Source organism: Scophthalmus maximus, chromosome 6 (genome assembly GCF_022379125.1).
Source record: "Scophthalmus maximus strain ysfricsl-2021 chromosome 6, ASM2237912v1, whole genome shotgun sequence".
NCBI lineage: Eukaryota > Metazoa > Chordata > Actinopteri > Pleuronectiformes > Scophthalmidae > Scophthalmus > Scophthalmus maximus.
In genome coordinates this window covers 8,943,389-8,964,305 of record NC_061520.1, presented here as the reverse complement: position 1 = coordinate 8,964,305, position 20,917 = coordinate 8,943,389, and the positions used below count along the sequence as shown (strand labels likewise).

The 20,917-nt window shown below is 42.5% G+C and overlaps 1 protein-coding gene across 2 annotated transcripts in view; it reads left to right on the top strand.

Annotated features, from left to right (window-relative positions):
* The window catches only part of LOC118310062 (neurexophilin-4), a 93,682-nt gene that overhangs the window by 28,963 nt on the left and 43,802 nt on the right, over positions 1-20,917 (top strand). The window contains exon 3 of one of the 2 annotated variants that reach the window (XM_035632826.2): positions 7,849-8,003. The exons of the other annotated variant lie outside the window; for it this stretch is intronic. The gene's annotated coding sequence lies outside the window, so the exon portion shown is untranslated. The remainder of the gene's footprint in view (positions 1-7,848; positions 8,004-20,917) is intronic. 2 annotated transcript variants of the gene reach the window in all.

Sequence of the window (20,917 nt, the reverse complement as noted above, 5' to 3'; positions counted from 1 at the left end):
GGCATGACGTGGTTTTGTGTAAATGAGCGTCACAGACGAGGCGGTGAGTCATTGAACCAATGCAGATAAACTGTCATTTGACCCCTTAGGAGGAGAGGTCACAGCAGTCGTTTGTTGGGAAGTTAGATTGAGTTTTTTGTCGCTGTTAAAGAAAGCAAAGAATATTAAAGTTTGGAAAACGGATTAAACCGGGGGACTGAAGGCATGCAAGTGAGTCAGAGAGGTGAGAGAGGGTGTGACAGACAAACCCACTCTGCTTCTTTAGGATCTGGAGAGAACAGGTGGTGTTATGATATCAGTGCGGTGCTTCAGAGGCTGCCTAGCACAAATGTTCATCTAAGCGGCCAGTTAGCAGCTACCTTGGCATCTGCTTGCAGGGAACAGCCTCTCAGCAGGACATTTAAGACCATCCATAACCCAGTAAACCTGCAGGCTTTCTGCAGTGTGGAGTTCAACAGACTGCCTTGAGTCCTAGATCAGTGGGAAACCAGAACACTATTAGTGCTCTTATCATTTAAAATGAGTCGTAATTCCTTTATATTACGCACTTGTTGTTTTTTAAATGCAGAAGGAAATCTAATTTTTTTCCCCCCGTTTCAGATGTTCAAAAATTCAACCTTCATATAATGTCACCTGATCAATTGAGATTCACATTCAGGTTTTTCATTCAGTCAAGGTGTTTGTCATGAAACACATTGAGAATATGTTCCTAACGTACATCTTGGCAAGTACTTGATGTACGGGATACATTTGGGGTTTAACTTCCAAACATTAAAAACACAACAATCCTCAGTCCCTGGTGATTTTCTAATTTGCTGCTTAACATCAGCAAGACAAATTTTCATCACAGATGACTCTATTCTCTCTGCTTTGATTAATATCATAGGTCTCTGGTAACTTGCATCAACAATTCATAATGTGCTCCAGACAGTGATCAATTCGTCTCAAGTATTTTTTTCTTTTTTCTTTTTATCTGCGTCATTAATTATCCATAATAACAGTAAATGCTGCCAAGGGTGTTGTAGATTTTACACAACAGTGACAGCGCCATGTTTTCTCCAAAAGAGTGAGCAGAGATAACACCACCAGTTATGTCCATAAATTAACACCAGCGATTGCAACAAATAGATTTGGTACTTCAAAGGCTGTCTTATGTTAATTCATGGCACAATTGGAATTTACTTTGAGCACTGGAAGAATAAGACGCGTCTGCAGCATCGGTCTGTTTGTGAAATTTACTGTGGCTGATGTCTGGAAATGTAAGTGTGGGCTCTGTGAATGATATATGAACATATGTAAAGAACATCAACAGCAAAATGTACTTTATAACTAGACGAAAAAGCCAATATTGGACTATTCTGCAAAACCCCAAAATATTTCCAACTAAGACAAAATATATGGAAAAAGAAATCTCCTTGTACAACTTTTGCACATTTTAGCTGCAGTATGGTTAAGATTAGGGAAAGCCTGTGATCATGTCACATAATCTATGGTCAAGGTGTACGCTAGGCCTTGGTCTGGGTCAAGTAAAAATTATTGTTGAGATTATAAAATGCAAAAGTTAATTGCAACTCTGTGACAGGATGAAAACTCCTTCACAAATAACTAAATTACTACACGCCAAAATCCACCAACCTGGACTTTGCACTTTCTCTGGGGCACAGTTACTCACTGCACTGGCAAAGGAAATTCTCTCTACAATTTAACAGATTATTTACCCACTTAAATCAGTTTTTGTTTCTCCAATATTTGAGTAAAGAATAGTCTACGGTCTAACCTCGGTGTTGCCTTGATCCTTGAAATAGATATTTTTACATATAAAGCAACCAGTTGTTTGCATTTTAGCTGTTCATAAAATTACAACAGCGTTACTCAAACAGTCCCTGACATTTATTATTTTAATTACAGACTCTAACATGGCTGTCACAAGCACTTCCACTGCTTTGCCAAAGCCACTCAATTATATCCCTCTGTCGTAACTATCCATAAACCATCCTGTCCCCACCAACTGTCTTGTCAACATAAAAATTCTGAGTGCACTAAACTGGTCTGAAATGAAATGTGACATCCTTGAAATCTTGATTATTTGCCCTACATGTGCATCATAAAAACCTTGTTCGCCAAGCACTTCAATAAATAAAGTGTCCAAGTATTTAACACAAGGATTTTCATATGAAACACAAAGACTGGCTGAATTATTATCTCTGAATGGCACCAGTACATATCCTCCAGCTTGTTTACTGCCCTGTGGTTGTTCCACCCTGTAACTGTTTGTGCAGGCATGCGACTTCTCCAGTTGATGTATTACGAGGCCCTTTAACTTGTTACCCCGGCCTCCGGGGAGGATGGGATGGTGGGGAGGACTCCATCTTGCATTCCAAACTTCAAGGTCTTGGTCGATTGCCTGTGCACTCTGGTAGATTACTTTTAAAGCTAAGTCAGAGCAATGGCAAATCATTCTCAGCCATTGTGTTAAATAGATTTGAATCACACAAGAAATTTAGCGTAAAACTAATCACTTTACTTTGCAGTAAACAGAGGTATAATCTTTCGTTTCCATAGAGGTACTTCCATTAAAGTACTTCAGGTCTGAGAAAGAGCAAATGTAGCTGTCTTGATAATGACTGAAGGTGAAGAGCCACTCACCAAAGTAACTATAGCTGCTTTCAGACATGCACTGAAGTCCGGACATTTTCCTGAACTTCTCCAGAGGGGCTGTATGTGAGAAGGCAAATGTCTGCAGAAATTGCTCCGGAATTTCATGGTATAATATCAGGAGAATGTCCGAGTGAGCCCATGTGAGAATATGGCAGAATAAACTCTGGAGAATAATGTCTCATGAAAGTTTCTCAGGGTTTTTTCACCCACAATTTTATGTTGTTGGAAGTTTTGGTTCCTTTAGACTAAATGTGTGTACAAAATGAAAACAGTGGTGGCACTTTTCATTTCCATGTCATTGTTTTCCAAAGTTTGTGCAACAGCATGCCACAGAGCTGTATTATTGACGACAATCAGAAATTTAAGTCGAAATAATAACAATAAAAACTGCAATAGAAAAGACCATAATAGTCTGAATGAGTTTTGAGAATGGTTTTGATGCGTTTAAAGAATGGATAGCTTCTCGTTTGTCTACAAATTAGCATGAGAAAAATTTTCCCCGCCACAGGACAGATCACTTCGAAGTGCTAAGCCCAGTTGCAAAAAGAAACAAATCCAGTCGAAAACTGTATGATTACAGCCCCACAAGTGTCAGGGAACGGCAGCTGCTGACAGCCCCAGTCAGTGAAACCTGCTGCACCCAGGCTGCAGTGAGAGGAATGGAACAGAGAGAGGCAGAAAGAGGAACCCAGAGAGAAGGAAAAGGTTAATTGTATCTAAGAATACTTACGACTGTTTGCATTTTCCATCATTTGCCAAGGCCCACCTTAAGGTTTCCTGACCTTTTGTTTGCTGCCTAATGAAACCCGTGTAATAAATCACAACGTGACACTCATCTTCCCTCTCGCCTACTCCTACTTGTGTATCTACTGCTGCTGGAAGTCCATGTGCCACCTTTCTGTCTTTCTCTAGTCCTTCTTCTCTCTCTCTCTTATTCTCTCTTATGCTCTCCCTTTGCTGGGTTTCCCCTTCTTTTGTGAACCCTGGGCCTGCATTAATAACACTGACACTCCAAACGGGAGATAAAAGGAAATGAAGATGGGAACCAGAGTCTCTCAATTTGTGCACTTCATCATATACCAGACAGCCCCTGAAACAAGTGGAGAGGGATGCGAAGGACTGTGGAGGGAACAAGAGAGGGAGGTGGTGAAGGAGATGTTGAGAGTGAGAGATGGAGCGAAACGAAAGGAAGACGAAGGAAGGTCAAAATGTGGGTGAGTTTGCTGGGAGGGCGACGGGAGGAACGGAGACAAGTTGGGGTAAAGAGGCCGACGGGATTATTGTAAGAAATGGTCTGTTGTTTAAAAGTTCTCTGAAGAGATCCAGACTGGTTGAAGAAGGGCCGGTGTGTGTTTGCCAGTTTCTAAGGTTAAATTGTGAACATAGATTCACATGGAGAGTCACTTTTTGTGAACTCTTCAAGGGCGAGATCCGAGAGGCTCACCGACACGTCCACTCAAGTCAAGTTAGCAACAATTCCCGCCATGGACTCGTATGTATGGTCACCTTTTTGCGCCAATATTGGAGCAATATTATTCTTATATCAGGAGAAAGGGCACTGGACCCGCCTTCGCCATATGTCTATTAAGCAACAGCAATGGAGACAGGATTTTGCTTAGGTGGATCTGCTTTCTGGTTTAAATTCCAGGAGTAATCAATTGTTTGCTAATTGAAATTAAATTCAGGTATGGCATGAAGTTTCAATAGAAGAGACATAGTTGCACTGTTTTCTGTCCAGTTTCACACATGGATGTTAAAATAGAATTACAGAAAATGTTTAGAGCAGTCTTTTTCTCTCTCTTTTTTTAATACTTTTTAGCTGTGTAACTTCCGTGGTGGCTTTCTGTGGTTAGAGGCGGGGTAATTTCTGGAGAGACAATCTGTTGCAGCCGTGAACAAAGATGCAGGGCATTCTGACAGCACCGTCCTGTCATCATCATCATCATCAGCAGCAGCCCCCTCCCTCTCATCACCATCGCCATAATCAGCATCATCACCTCTCGGCTACAAAAAGTTTGAACTCACATTTGTTAATTTTCTGCTCCCTCCCTGCCTTCTCCTCAAACGCCAACCATTTTATTTATTTTGGGGTATTTTTCTATCAAGAAAAAAAAAGCTGACATTTTGCTCTCAGAGGCAGATTGTTCAAAACTCCCTTTCACTAATTAACAAGCAGAGACGTAGGGAGAGCGAGAGGCAAACGGAAAGACAGGTCCTCAGTGGCTTTAATTGGAATATCTCACACTATGCAGAAGTGTCGTACTGTTCCCGTCAGCAGCGGCCCCCTGTTTCCCTTTGTGGCTTCCCATGCTCTGCTTTTTCCCATTCTCTCTCTCTGTGATTTAGCTTCAATGAGCACTTTTTGCCTCTCTCCTCACAAGCTGATGAACACTCAAGCGTCTCCCAATTAGAGGGGTCTTAATTAGTTTTATGATGAAGGGGTCACTGACTGCATGCTCACCATCGCGCTCAGTCTTTGCCTTCATACGTGCAGGAGCATCTCTCCTATGATATAGAAATATTGACCTATAGGAAGACAAACCAAAGGACAGAGGGAGGGGTGGATGTGACATGTCATGCATTATATTATCTGGTCTCTTTTTTTGACCATCACAAATTCACAAGAAGTACAAGTGGCAAGTCGGCCTTGATGACCGATTTAAAGAGACTCTTTCCCGAGCCAATCTCAGTCAATCTCTCCCTCTTCCTGTCCCTGGATTTGTCTGCCGCGTTACCCCAAAAGACGACTATAGTAAGTAGAAGCAATGAGTCAAGGCGGCCATGCGTGGCTTCTGTGTGCGGCTCTCTGAGCTTTGTTTGAGCTCCAGGATGCTCAATGAGACGCAGAGAGTGTCATTTCTCAGGCCTGTCCCACAGGATCGCCAAGAGGGCGGAGAGGGAGAATGGACGTGTAACAAACAGACTGTTCAATTAGGGGCGGAATGGTGTGAAATTGCCTCCAAATGATAAGCCTCCATTATAGCTGTGGATGTGTACTTCCCTTGTAGGTGAGTAGTTATGTATCTCAGCAAAAAAAAAAAAAAAAATAACAAAATCGACGATGCCCATGAATGCTTCTTAATGATTATGACAAAGCAAACATTATAGATATAACATAGTCCAAAGTCGGCCATTATTAAGTTAGTGTGAAGAGTTCAGAACTTTATCTTACTGCAGAGGGACTCGTTTTTTGAGGGTACGCTCTCCATCCATACCATAATATGCTGAGTTTTCAGTTTATTAGGCACCCAGCTAAAACTTATGAAGTCTAATGTTGTGTTCACACCAAACCAAATAAAATAAGTTTTACCGACACAGATGGCTGGTCAGGCTTCCTGTCAAAATGTGGATCATCACCAATGTCATCCAAAGCGCTGGTTATTTGCCGATTTGATCTGAAGAAAGATCTGTCACTCAGCTTCCATTATCAATTTATCTATCGATTGTTTTTCAGCTAATTCAATGCCCGTCACATATTCCCAGAGCCCAGCGTGACATTTTCAAATTGCCTGTTTTGTCTAAATCCCAAAGACGTTGAGTGTGAAATAGAGAAAAAAAAAGCAGCAAATTCTCACATTCTAGGTGCTTGCATGTGTGAACATATAATGAGATGAATTAGATACTGGACATTTAAAAAATAGTTTTTAATTATTCAAACCTAATTAGAAAGATAACAGTCCTCCTCTTGTGCCATTCTTGACTCCTCTGACATTATGGATGCACCGGCTTGCAGCCACTCCTCTAGGCCCATACATCACTAAGAAAAGGTTAAGGAAGAGAAATCTACTCAGACAATGGGCCCAGGAAAGGACATACTTAAGTAACTGTGCTGGGATTTCTATTTTTCTCTCACAATGAAGAGGGTAAAATCAACTTTGCAGCTGAGCAGGACCCACAGGGAATGCTAACTGTGGAAGTTCTTCTACCGCGAGTTTATTAAGACACTATTGAGTGCAAAAATACAGAGGAGACACACATATCCTCATAGGAAGGTCAACACTCATGCGTGAGGATTCAACTTACAAGAGTTACAGTGGGGGATCAGAGGAGAGGAGGCAGAGAGCCAAGTAGCAAAGTAATAACTCATTGAGTTTGATTTTCAAAATGCTACTAAATGGATGGTGCTCATTATATGAAAAATATTTAATACCAGTAAGAGAAAGTAAAGATTATAAATGGCAGTTTAGCATTTGGTTCTTAAAAACAAGTGTTTAAAAAAAAGACCAAGCAATTAAAAAGCAAGATGGTCCTTCCATTAAAAAAAAGTTTATACTTATGTTTATAATTAGTTACGTTTTATTGTTATGCAGCATCTTGCGGTCATATGAGACAGCAGGCTTTTTTCAGTAAACCCCCCAAAGGATGAGTGTTTTAGTAAAAAAAGCCCTCCAAAAGAGGAAGTCAGGTGATACAAGTCCAGTCTTTCTATAAAACATTTGACTCAAACACAGGAGACGGTTCATTTCCTATTTCCAACTGACAAGGACGTAGCCTACAGCTTTGTCTGCTGCTCCTAGGCTGCTAGGGTTTATCCGGGAAGGATCCAACCACGGGATCCAGCTTGTTGCTTGGGAATGGAAGGACGCATTTGTCGGTCGCGTTTGAAGGAGCCTCCGAAATGGGACAGCTGAGTCGCACCGCTGAAACGCAATTGGTCTGCAAATGTAGGCAGCCCCTGACTCAGGACACAGCTAGATATACCTCTATATATATTTTTTTTTCCGCAATGATTGTTCTATACCCTTTACTGTGTAACCATGACGACGAAGGTCCTCTAACAAATGATTGTACGCTGAGCTATGATCATTTCAATTGTTTATCACGATAAGAATGAATAATATGTCGGACAAAGCTACAATCTTTAAACAAAATCTTTTTAATTTAATTTAGCTTAGAATTACCTTTTTTTAAAGTTTGTAAGACAATGACACACAATGATTCTGCAGTGTGATCATAATAGTTCCTCTCACTCTACTATATTTTAAAGCCTGAGATGAATGAAGCAGTAAAGTACTTTTCATATTGACATAAAGACACAGGGTAAAACGGACACCACCACCCACAGAGGAGGTGTATCTTAACACATTGTTCACATTGAATTTTCCATTCATCTGTGGTGGTTGCTGCTTGTGTTTGACACAAGTCTTATCCACAGATGTACCAGGGTCGGTGTGCTTTATCCCCCATCAGTTCACCGAGGGGATTTGGGCTCCGCTTCCTCTTTGATGTCTTCACCACTCGAGCCAAACATCAGCCGCCAGAACCCGGAGAAAAGGAATAAAAACATTTTTATGGATGACTTCATCGAGCAGAGTGAAGAGGCTCGCACGAACAATGCCATGCAGGTATGATGTTTAAATCCCGATCCTGCTGAAATCAGCAGACCCTACCACTGGTGTTTTTCCTCAAGCAGGTTCCTTGACAGTGAAAAATGTCCGTATTCTCAAGTTCAGACTGAGGGAGTGGTTGTGAAAAACGGTGTGTGCTTGTACATATGTATGAGAGAGAGAGAGAGGTGTTGGGGGGGTGTAGAGGATAAAGTGCATCAGTGTGTAAGCATGAGTCTATAAGCAAGTTACTTAACATTGTGCTTACTGTGATGTAATGACCTTGCAAAGTAAATTTCTCCAGTTAGTGAGCCATTCAGGTGACTGAATGGCTCACACACAGTGTGTTCGGGGGCCAGTCTTTGTCCCCTTACCAGCTGGCCCCTCGCAACCTCACTTATGACAGATAGAAAAACACATGCACACATGCATGCATGTGTGTGTGTGTGTATATGCCTCCATGCACACATTGCCACTCACACCTATCGCACCACAGCAGACGGGCTTTAAACAGATGGGGAGGAAGGGGTAAAGCCCCCTGCAGCCATCCTGCAACCACTCAATCGAGGAAGGAGTCGCAAGATTTATGGCTGACCGGCTCTTAGTATTTCTTTATGCATTCCTTCTCCATCGTTCTCCACCTCTTCCTTCCCTCACTTGCCATACCTTTTGTTGATCATGCTGACACAAGCGGAAAAACCTCATTGTGGTGTTGAGGTTTTTCGCCGCTCTATGTCGGTGTCCTGATTAAACTCCCTTCATGAGACGCTTGTGACCTCCACGGAAACCTGTGTAGGAGGGGGCAAGGTGCATCTAGGAGATGTTGTTTAATATTTGAGGATATAAAAATGAGACCTGGTGGTTTACGGAGGAGGCACGTGGTTGAAGGTATTTTTCTCGGTGATGAACAACTGTTTTATTCATCTGCCCGGCTTCTCTACGCAGCGTTTCCAGCTCCAGCAGGTGTTCACATGCTTCATGAGCGTTAAACAGCAGCATGTTACCGAGTGTGACACGACAACAAAAAAACTATAGCTATAATTACATACATAATACATAGGGCCCTGTCTTACACCCAGCACAAGGCTGTGCCAAGCGCAACACGGGTGTCTTCGCTAGTTTCAGACACACTTGTCATTTTCCAATCCAGCGCCCACGTTGTTTCAATAGCAAACGCACTTACGCACATCTTAGCACCCATGGGCGTGTTGGTATTAAAATGAGATGTGGTCACGCACATTGGTTGGCACTGCATAGCTATTTCAAAGCATAAGAAAGCGACCGCCGGATTCACCAACAAAAACCTGGTCTGTAGTCAGTGGCATAGTATTTCACTGTATTTAAATTCAAAGGCAAAACATACACTCTGCTTACTACACATACAGATGGTTCTGCTGCACATGTGCTTTAATTTCATGCACGATCAGATCCGTTTCCTGTGCTGAGAGGTGTTCTCTCGTACTGCCTAGTAAATCGTATTATTGCAATCCAGAAAGGTGCAAGTGCACCTGGCTCTTTAACGGAATGGGAAATGACCCTGTGATTGGTTTATTGCAACCAAGATTAATATGGCTGATACTGTGGTACCTTTTCTTTCCACTGTCAAAGGAGACATGTTATGCTTTTTCAGTTTTCCCTTTTCCTCTAGTGTGTTATATAGGTTTTTTGTGTATGTAAAATGTCTGCAAAGTAAAAAAAAAAAAGGCCCCAAGTCCGTGGTGAAGGGAGCTCCTCTCCCAGACAGAAAACACTGCTCCTGGAGCTCCTGAAACGCCTCATCAGTAGTCCGGCCAATGCCTGTGTAACATTGTGATGTCACAATGCTTCATTGGGAGGGGGGCCTTGAAGAGACAGGATCTAAAATCAAGTGTTTCCGAGAGGCTGGCAAGATGAGCTGCAGTATGAGAACAGTATGAGGAAAACTGATGTGTTCACTGAACACAAGTTCAAGTAATTACCAAAATTAAAATGAACCTGAATATGAGCATGATATGTCTCATTTAAACTAACAAAAGCTAAAAAGTGGTCACGCTATGAATGCACTTGTGCCACGCCCTTTAGACCCTGTACTTAGATAAAAGTTATACAATTCATAACTTTACATTTGTGGGCACAGATGTATTGCAAATGTTGCAATATCTTGGGGCTTCACCTGGGATTTATTTTTTGCTAACACATAAAACTCCAAATGTTCGTTCAAACTGTATTTTGAAAAGTGCCGATCTCAAGATTTAATTCACTCAGAAACGTGCTACATGGCTTGAATGAGAATTTATGAGTTGCATATGTAATAATTCTGTTTTCTTTCCAGTCCGCCTCTCTAATATGTATCACAGAGGTGATATTTTTCCTCGGATTTCATGTAATAATTAAGTACATTGTTACTTTCACTTAATCGATAGGTACGGAAATTGCTAATGGATTGGGTGGGGGGGATTAATAGTCACCTTATTAGTAAAGGTAACAGTAGTAAAGGTAAGCGAGTAGTGAAAGAGAGAGAGCAAGCATCAGTTACACTGAGCAGCTAATCACAGACACGTGATGGTAGAGTAATGAATATAACTCTCCAAACTCTGATTATTACCAGTTGGATGACAAGGGTGAAATCTCAAGGGCAGCGAAACGAGACGGTAGAACGATGATGATGAGATAAGCCATAAATTGGAATATGTGGCCTATATCTTTCTGTCTAGTGCCGCAGATGAGATGAAGGAATAGAGCGTTATGGGCCCAGTCCCCCCCCCCCCCGAAGCTGCGAGGTACAGAGATGACTGTCCACTCGCGTCATCAGTGTCTGCCAGTCGTCGCTGTGTCTGATTCACCTCCCGGAACTTTTCCTGTAGACGGACCCTCGGGCTTTAATTATGCCTTAGGCACTACTAGGCAGCCTCTCTCTGAGCATAAATACCTAAATACATGAAAAAACATACAGACAGGTGCACAGAAAGACAGTGTCATGCACCACACACACATACAAACAAGATGCATCTCTTCTCTGGAGCTGCAACGAAAAGCCCATTAACACAAGTCATTTAAATGTAACACAGTCTTAAGTCAGCTGAAGTCCCAAGGTTCCTCAGTCCAGTCAGTCAGTTAGTGCTCGTCTGGCCTCCACCTCTGAATATAAAGCGTCCGAGTCGCCGTCTTGCCGTACATCTCGGTATGATGAGCCCAGCATGTATAGCATACATATAGGGGAGGACTGTATGTATAGACCATTAACCAGGGGTAGGGATCAGAATGTGATTTGATGGGCAGCGTACGGGGAACATGATTCTAGCACGGGCATGCAGCATTATACAATAAATTTTAGATGGCTAGGTATTGTGCCTGCACACCTCTCACTGACAAGCAGAGGGGAGAATGCTCCTAGACTACATTATAACCTCCAATCAGACACAGCCAGTGTTTCCAACACCTTCAGACTCCATCATTACCTATTCACAACCTATTCCACAGGACTGTCATGGGACTCATTACTCCATTGCTTTGCGAGGCTGCAGACAGTCGCGCGGCTGTGCTGTGGGTAAGAGAGAGAAGGCGTACGCTGACCCGGGGCACGGGTACTGACATGAAGTGTCTATCAACACACACACGTAGAGTGCACAGGGTTTGACCGCCACCGAGGGAGGTTCAGAGGCAGAGAGGAGAGGCCCGGACAGTGCGCCGACTGCTCAGTGCCTCCGCTCGAACCGTTACAATCTACATGCACGTGAAGATGGAAGCAAGAAAATTGGGAGACTGACAATATCAAAGGATAGATTCGATTGCAATACTCATATATATTTGTACAAGAGCTGGCTGCAATCATTCCTCCTTATTTCTTCATTTCTAATGAGATTCAGATTGTGTTGGAGACCAAATCCACAGTCCTAATTCTGTCCAAAGTTGAGTCAAAGTCAATACGAGATCAAGAGAATATCTTCTAAAGTTAAATTCATTTTTCTTAAAAAGTGCCTCGTTGTGTTTTAACGCATTGCATTCCCTTGTTGAGCAGCATTGTAGAGAGACAGGAGAGGGATTTGTCCCACCAAGACTCCACTTAAATGACCCATGGTTTTGGTCATGGTGCATTTAAGGTGTCCAAATCCACTTCTTTTAGTGTAATAGTGGGGGGGGGGGTTTGCTGTGCCAGCCAACTGGTTCAAATAGGTGGTACTTAGTCTCTTCCGGGTTTATTTTAGGTGCAATAAACCAATCCGAGTGGAAGTGCGACACCTGCTTTGCACCTGGTGTAAGATTAGGCCCTCGGAGGCTCCATCTTAGTTTGGTTTACTTTAGCATTTATTAAACACAAAGTACAACTGAGGCTTATGGGAACGTCATTAGTTTAAAAAAATTATGTCATTCTAATTTATAAATCAATAATAATATTTTTGAGCCAGTGATTTAAAGTCAGGGACAATAAAAACTCTTTTATTTTACGTAATGTGAGTGTTGTATCAAGATAGAATGAAAAAATGTGAACCTGTCCTTGTTTTGTGTCTGTTGTCTTCTCAGCGGTGTGTGACCGTCTGTGGGCAGATTAAAAAGGGAAAACATCTGCAGGGTGGCAGCACGGCATCAGACAACGAGAGAGAAGATTCTCTTTATCCCGCCGGTTTTACTTTACCGTGTCTCGCTGTTCCTTTTCTTTTCTCCTCCAACAAGGTTCCCGAGACCCAATGCACTTAGCAAATTAATATCGAACACACGCCCAGTTGGTAGAACAAACAAAGATATTACCAGTAGTAGAAAAGAAAAAGCTTAGAGACAGACTAGAGTAGGATGCAATAGAAGCGATGGGTGGAGCAAAAACAATGAACAGAGACTTGGTGCGATGGTCGTGAACGTGCACACATCGATATACAGTACACACATGCGCCCAAACACACACACACACACACACACTCACAGCTTGTGTTATATGATCCAGAAAGAGTGGGATAATGGAAAAGCCTGGGGGTGTGAGAGGATTGTGTCTTCTCCCTAGCTACAACTCTCCACTGTCCAGTGCCTTACAATCCTTCAGACCACTCCGCTGAAACCTTCAGCCGAGTTTCAAAACACTGCTCATTACAGTGTTGCAGCAAAAAAAGAAAAAGAATACGCTCACTTATAAAAAAAAAAACACAACTGTTTATTTAATCTGCGTTCTCCCTACCGTGAAGCTGCTCAGTCAAGTGTTGTCTGTGATCATCTGAGGCAATGCCTTCTCATGCCGACTGTTAATAAGTGATAAGTTGATGGATGGTAATCAAAGAAATTCTGCATTTCAGATCTGAAATCGGAGAAAAGTTTATGTGATGCAGGGATTTGACGGGGGATCAGTGTTCAGCCTCTGTTCCAGCGAGCGGCTATCGGTGAATGTTTGTCCTGCTCCGTGCATCCAGCTCCTTTGGTGCCGCGAGTGACGAGTTTATGATGACATGAAATTAGCCCGCTTCAATTAGGGCCGCCATTATTGGCTAATTAAACAGGTGTGCTGCCCCTGCATCAGAGACCACTTGGAAACATATATGTGTGTATATATATATATATATATATATATATTGTGACGTTTCCAAGTGTGGATTTCTTTCTTGGTTTCTCTCTTTCTTTTCCCTCTCTTAGACAAAAACTAACCATTAAGAAATTATAATCCCACTTATATTTAACCAAACAAATTAGTTTACATTAACAGCCCATATCAATGTTCTGTAATATTCACTCTGAATTAGAGCTGCAACCAACAATTATTTTCGTCGTTTTCTTTAATGTGCTGATTATTTTCTCAATCAACTGTTTTGTCTTTACATTGTCTCTTGTGCTTGGCTGAGACCAAAATCGACACGCGTGATGACAACGTGCAAAGGAAACAGACTTTGGGAATAAATGGTGACCTACATGAAGCATTTGACTTAAGAAATGAACAAATTGTGGCAGACAAAACATAATATGTGTGAGGAGAGTTATGCTCTTTAAATTGATACATGAAATAAACACAAATGCCATTTTTCCATCATGTTTTCTGCAGCGCTTTTCACCATTTGACGTTTGACTGACTCTCTTTTCATTGTTATTTATCTTGTTGCATGTTCTTTTTGTCCCGACTTGCGAATTAGTTGGATGATGATGAACCAACATCTATTATTTGCAACAGCAGTGGTTGAAAATGTGCACTGATTTGTGTTTTCTTCTGCAAAGTAGACTTTTTTTTAAAATAGAAAGCTGAACCAATGCATTAAACAGATTAGAAAAATCAAGGATACAAAAAAATAATATTATTGTCATTTATCACATGCTTTTGATTATAGTTATGGTATGACTAAAAAAATCTATGAAACTCCAAATTTTTAAAAAAGTAAATAGGTATATTTTTAAATTCTGTGTTCTTTTAACACTTCCGTTCAGTCTGCTGTGTGGCATATCTGTGGTTGCACCAGATCATCATATAAACCTGTCAACGTTATTTCTATAGCCCAACATCACATACAGTGTTTCTCTGGTCTTCACAAACAAACCAGATCAACTGCAGTTTCCCACCCAGCTCTGTAAAGAAATGAAAAGGGTAAAAACAAACAACAAAAAAACCTCCCCGAAATGCTGTACCTCAGCAAACAAGGAAAAAATAAAAAGAACTTTAGGAGAGGCAAAGAAAACTACCCCCTTCTCTGACAGCTGGGTGTGCAGTAAAACCTTACAACCCTTCTAAATTTGTTAAAATTTAATACACAATGCATTTTTATAATTCAACAATGGGATTCTCACAAATGCAATACTTATGTATGTGAGAAATCCATAAAAAGAAGTCACATGTCCAGCGGAATTAATTCAGATTGCATGTCTACAATATTACAGATAACCCTGCTTCCAATGTTTCCATATCTCTCGTGTCAAACATGCCTCACAGGTTGGGACGGTACCAGCTGTCAATCACTCTGTGTCCATGCTCCAATGGAAACCATGCTTCGTTGTCTAGTTTACTCTAAGTGAGACCATAATTTACTAAATGAACATGATGCTGTATTGAAAAAGACTTGGAACTAGCGATTGAGACCATAAACTCTTCAGGAAAATGTTGACTGACATTATAAATCAAGAGCCTATATTACATGACGCAGTGCTCGGCTATAAAGCGAACTTGTCGTGTGTAAAATATTTCAAATAGTGCACATGTTGTTACATTTTTCTACTCTAAATCAAGTTACATTTTTAATGCAGGACATGGAGTATTTGAGACAAGGGTATTTCTACTTTTACCCAAGTGAAGCAGCTAAATATTTCTTCCTTCTCTGGTAGTCGCCCTTAAATAGTCCTCATTAGCATGTTTGTCATAAAGAGTCACCCTGACTAAGGCTGGTTAGTCCGAGTGAGCAGACTTTCGTCTCTCTCACGGACAAGCTCCCACTTTCACTTTAATGATCATCTGGATTCATCCCAACAATTTCCCATTTGCGGTGTTGAGCAACGCTTTAATGTCGAATAGAAACACCGTGCTACATTAACACTTTTAATCCAAAAACTCCTCAGTGGTCACAACCTCACACATTTCATGCAACGAATGCAACAGCTTTAATAGCCGGCCCACCCCTTTGTGTAAAATCCACTTGAAATACAGGGGGGGGGTTTTTGTGGCAAATGAGACAGAAATAAACCCGCTCACTTACCAGATACCATGCATACAAGGTACAAAGTAGGTATAACCTACATATTGTGCACATTTTATGTGTGAGAAGGTGTGATGAGCACACAAGACACAATTGTGTACTTCTGTTTTCAGAGATTTTTACTTGTTTAATTTAACTAAACATTTTTCATCACAGTCATTTTTAGAAAATGCAGTTGTTGAACAGTAGTGGTAATCCTATTCATTAAATATTGTCCGAATGTGTTCGTCATGAACGAGATGATGACACCGCTGAATGCATAACTGTATGCATTGTGCGATATTGTTCGAAAAGTATTTCTGACTTTCTGCTTTTTAACTTTACAGACCATTTACATACACAAAAAAGCTTCTTTAACACTCTAGGTTAAAGGGAAAAAAAATGAAAAGGCATGATTTGTCATGATATGCAGAAAAGTGACATATAAATGTCATATTATACACATTATTATCTACAGTATACTAGATAAAGTCCTCCTTTTTCCACTCTGATTTATTCTCATTTGCAAATACATTAAGACAGATGCATTCTTGCGTTTGCGCCTCTTGCTGTATTTCAGCCGTCTGTCCTCCTTCCTCCGCTTCCTGTAGTTCTGATCCCTTTTCAACATGTCAGACTGTGGATCTGCCACCACTACCAGGGTCTGACTCTGCTCCAGGGGAATCTGAATGCCGAGCACAAATGCCTGAACAACAGGTGGGTGTGTAGGGAGGAGGTAGTCAGACAAGTGGGGATGAGGCTGGGGCAGAGAGAAACGGAAAGGCACGACTTATATTAAGTTTGGAAATATAGACACAGGAGATGAGTTTTGCTGAATGACTGTTTTTAAAGGCGAATGTCTCTTAACTAGCTCCCAGAATGCCGTGTGGAAGAGGGAAACCACCTCTGCGCTAATGGGAAACCAACAAGGAGCTCATTAAGAGCCACAGCTCATCCCTGCCATCCTGCCATCTCCCGCCCTACCTTGTTCCAGCCACATCTCAAAATGAAGGACATGACCTGAGCACTGCATCGCACTTTGGACGTTGCATGCAAATGAAGTGCATGCATGCAGTGAGGGAGGGTCTCGGGCCGACCGTTGTTAGCAGGTCGGTCGTGTCTCTGTGTGTACTTGCTCTCTCTGTACAAAGGTTGTGCTGTTGGTAGTTAGCAACAAAAGCTTTGACGTTTTGACTGAGCTTCTGTTTGGGGTCGATCGTGATAAATTCGCGGTCCTTGCAGTGTGAAACTCGCCCGACTGCCGTGTTTCAGGTAGAGGCTCACAACTGACTGTCGCTCTCAGCCTTGAAAGAGGAAAAAACATTTTATTCAGATTTGCTTCTAAACGCAAATCTTCCCCTTGTCCGAAAAGAAAAAAAAAGGCTTATTTTTCCGCTCATTGCTTGCAAACACATTTAATTGGTCGTGCTATATCATGTTGATGGCTCAAAACCTTTCTTGCAAATAGTGAGGAGACATCCACTCTACCATTGTTAGCTGCATTTTTTCTGTTGTAATTGTGCAGTGGGTGTTTTTTTTCTCTTCCAACCACAATACATCAGGCGGCCAAGGGCCCTTATATAGAAGTTGTTATCAAGCGGACCTTTCAGCGAGCACACTGTCATGCAGAGGTCAAAGCTGCCGTTCGGAAGCTGTTAATTAGTTCTTGCAGAATAAGTGAGCAACTATTGTTATATGAACACATAACTTTGGTCCCTTCCCCCTTCCTGTTGTTGTTTTTTTTCATTATTCTTGAGATGTAATGATAGTATTAGTATAGTATTCACTGAGTGCAGTTTGAATGGTAATACATGTTCCCTGCAACCATAACTTGGAGGATCAAAAGTCCCCCTAAAGCTCAAATTCGGAACAATTCTGAAATCGTATATTATATATATTCTTCTCTCTAATCGCAAACATCCGCACACTTCAAGATTTGAAAATAATGGCTCATCACACACTACAGCTTATTATCAATATTCCCGCTCCAGAGGGAGCGGCGCACCACTTCACGTCCCCGCTTTGACAAACCAAACTAACACGATGGAGAACGGCACAGTGCGTCAACATTTTCTCTATCACTAATAATGCTTTGCAGTGATAAAAAAAAAAAAATGCAGCAGAAGAAACAAGTCTAGATGAGAAAATGCCAAACTCAGCATTCGTACAGTAGCTTGTTTTCGCGGTCCCCATTTCTAAAGTAAACTAAAATGACCTCGGCCCTGCGTTGTGAAAGTGGTACATTTAAACTGCGGGAAAAAGAGGTCAAAAAGTAGTTTCTTTCCTCTCTCTGCATGAAGAGTATAATAATCAGGGCCAGGACCTGCTTCTAGCTGGCAGCCTAGGGGAGGTTCACACTAATCAGCCTGGTGTGAAGGTATTAGCCTTGCCTGTCTGCTTGGACCGCCTCATTAAACACCCCGTCTGATTGGTCCAACCGACCGACCAACCCTCCAGTCTCTCAGCGTGGTCCTTCTCATCTCTGGATGTCCCTGACAGCATCCGCTCCCTGGGTTCCATTCACAAGTTCTCCAGTCAAGTAATATGTGTCTGTGCAGGAAGGACACGTCTCCAAAGTGCCCTTGTGCAGTTCGACACCGATCACTTTTTCATGTGCGTCCATGTTTCCGGATGCGCCATACTTTCGAGTGCTTTTTGTGAAAGGTGAGGTTTACAGTAAACATCACTGAATTCAAATGGGTTGCTACACATTAGCTAGTTCGTTTTTTTTTTCCACAGATGATGACATGATATTTGATGGAATAGGTGCGTGTTGCCAATTAAAAATCCACTGGCTGGCAAAAACTCATTGAAGGAAATACACTGAAGCTCTGATTGTGCCGTTCCTTGTCCTCCCTGATGAAACCATCTTTCCCCGGTGAAAAGGTTTAATTAAAATGTCAGAAATCTGTGGTTATGCGATCATCCCCTTTCAAGCACAGCATCTTCAAACTTCTTTTGTCCCCATCTCAAGCAGACACCTCCTCTGTGGTTTTGTTCTTGTCACCACTAATAATCTGTGGCCAACGAGACGAAGAAGAGTCCTTCAGTGATGGAAAGTATATCCTGTTTGATCAAGATGACCAAGATGTCACCAGCAGCAGCAGCAGCAGCACATAGACACTCTGGTCATCTTGATCGAGGCAAGAGGGGAAAAGGATTCAACATTTCACATGAAAACATTTTGACCCACGGGCCTGGCAGGGCATCACCAGTGGAGATAAGAAGTGTCTGACTGACTCCAGACAGTCACTAGCTGCATTCACACACGCACACCGAGGTCGGAACATTTTCCCGAGTGGCTGTTTGTGAGCACGCAAATGTCCACAAATGTTTCTCCGCGTGTTTTCAGGAACTTTTCCTGCCAACCCCCTGGTAAAATTTCTGGAAAACGCCCGAGTGAGCCCGCGGGACAATACAGCAGGGACCTCTCGGGAGGATTCACGGTGAATGAGTGGGCACCAGCCCTCGCCTGGATGTTCAGGAAATGTTCTTGCTGTTGTGAACACGACTGCCTGTGACAATCTCCTGCCGCTTTCGTCATGTGTGAACAGAAAACTCTGGAAAAACGATTTTGGCTCCTCTGTGCTGGTCATGTAATTGAGATACAACATTTTGTGGAAAGGGGTGCAAATGTGTTGATTTGAGTGTTCTCTGTGAATACGGTGGGAAAGTACAAAGCACAAGACACAATGGCAGCCGAGCTCCAGCGCAGGACAAACAAAGAGGGAACTCACAACCTCTCACAAAATGGTACAATCAAAGGGGAACAAAACTAAGTGGGGTCTTTGCACCCCCCCCCCCCCCCCCCCATGTGGCTGCTATGGGGGAACTGAGAATTGGCTTTAACAGCGCAGCAGACCAGGAGTGAAGTGGCTTGATTCATTTGTCGGCGCGCAAGAGGGACTGCTCCAGATTGGGAGGAGGGGGGGGGGGGGGGGGGGGGGATGTTTGTCAGAGGATAAAGAGAATGGCAAGCCGTAGGAGGTGAGCGGGAGATAAGCCCGGAGAGAAAAGAGACAGACAGACAGAGAGACAGAAGGAGAGCAAGAGCTACACAGGTAGTAAGAGGATGAGTGAGAGGGAAAGAGAGGCTTCAGCTCCCAGCGCTCTCAGACAGGCACTGTTCCCCAGAGACTCCTTATCTACAGGGGGCATCTTTGACTTGATAATCCCACTCCGTATCACCTACACACACACACACACACACACACACACACACCCCTGCCCAGGGGAGTGAAGAGCTACCTGTCACTGTGCCTACACCTCCAGGAAACTTGTGGGGCAAGGTGGTGAGGAGTGTGGGGTTGTCACTGTGCCCGACTAAGAAGTCACCTTTCTGGGATATGAATCTTAATAAGGTGCGGGGTGGAGGAGGGGGAAGCAGATGCATGCTGCTGCTGTTACAGTGTGTGTGTGTGTGTGTGTGTGTGTGTGTGTGTGTGTGTGTGTGTGTGTGTGTGTGTGTGTGTGTGTGTGTGTGTGTGTGTGTGTGTGTGTGTGTGTGTGTGTGTGTGTGTGGAGAGAGACAGATGGGGAGTTGCGGAGTGCTGACAGGCACTGGCTGCCAGATTATTTTTGGTAATTTATAACCATTGTTGCTTAAAGGGGCTTTTATCTCCCAACAGTTACTGATATAACAACACCTCCGAAAGCAGCAGTGCAACTGGCTCCAGTTGACTGTCTCCACTTATGTGTGTCTTTATGCTTCCTGTGCTTTGTATGCGTTCGGGTGGTGGTGGTGGTGTGTTTGTGTTTGTATGTGGCAGAGCTCTGAGGGCAACAGATGCTCTCACTCATAGAAATGAGTCTTTGTGAGGAGGAGGTGTGCAGATAAACGGAGGAAAGGAAAATGTTCTACACTGCGCGTCAATGTAAAGACCAAGGACTTGTTTGCTCGTGATCACTGTTCTTATGGAATTAGCTCATGTGGATCACTGAAGTCTCTTCATGGTCATTAGCTGCTTCATTCATGCATTAGTATCACTGGGTAATCCTTCAGCTGTTTGACTACCAGACGACTGCTAACCTCCACACGTACAGTGCAGCTTTTATATCCAGCGATACGTCCGAATACCGATGCTGATACTCAGGCTTGGTATCAGCCAATAATAAGGACCAATCTTATAACCGTTCTTAATTAATAGACTGTTTGCTTCACTGTGTGGAAGAGATGATGATCACGCTTTTAAGTGCAGGGCATCAGGCTTGACTTTCCTAACTTTGTAAAACAAAATTTGACAAACACATTTCTACTGAATTGTAATTTATTGGTAGGTAAAAACAGCTGTTTAACCGTACAATGAAATTCTTACTTTGCTAATC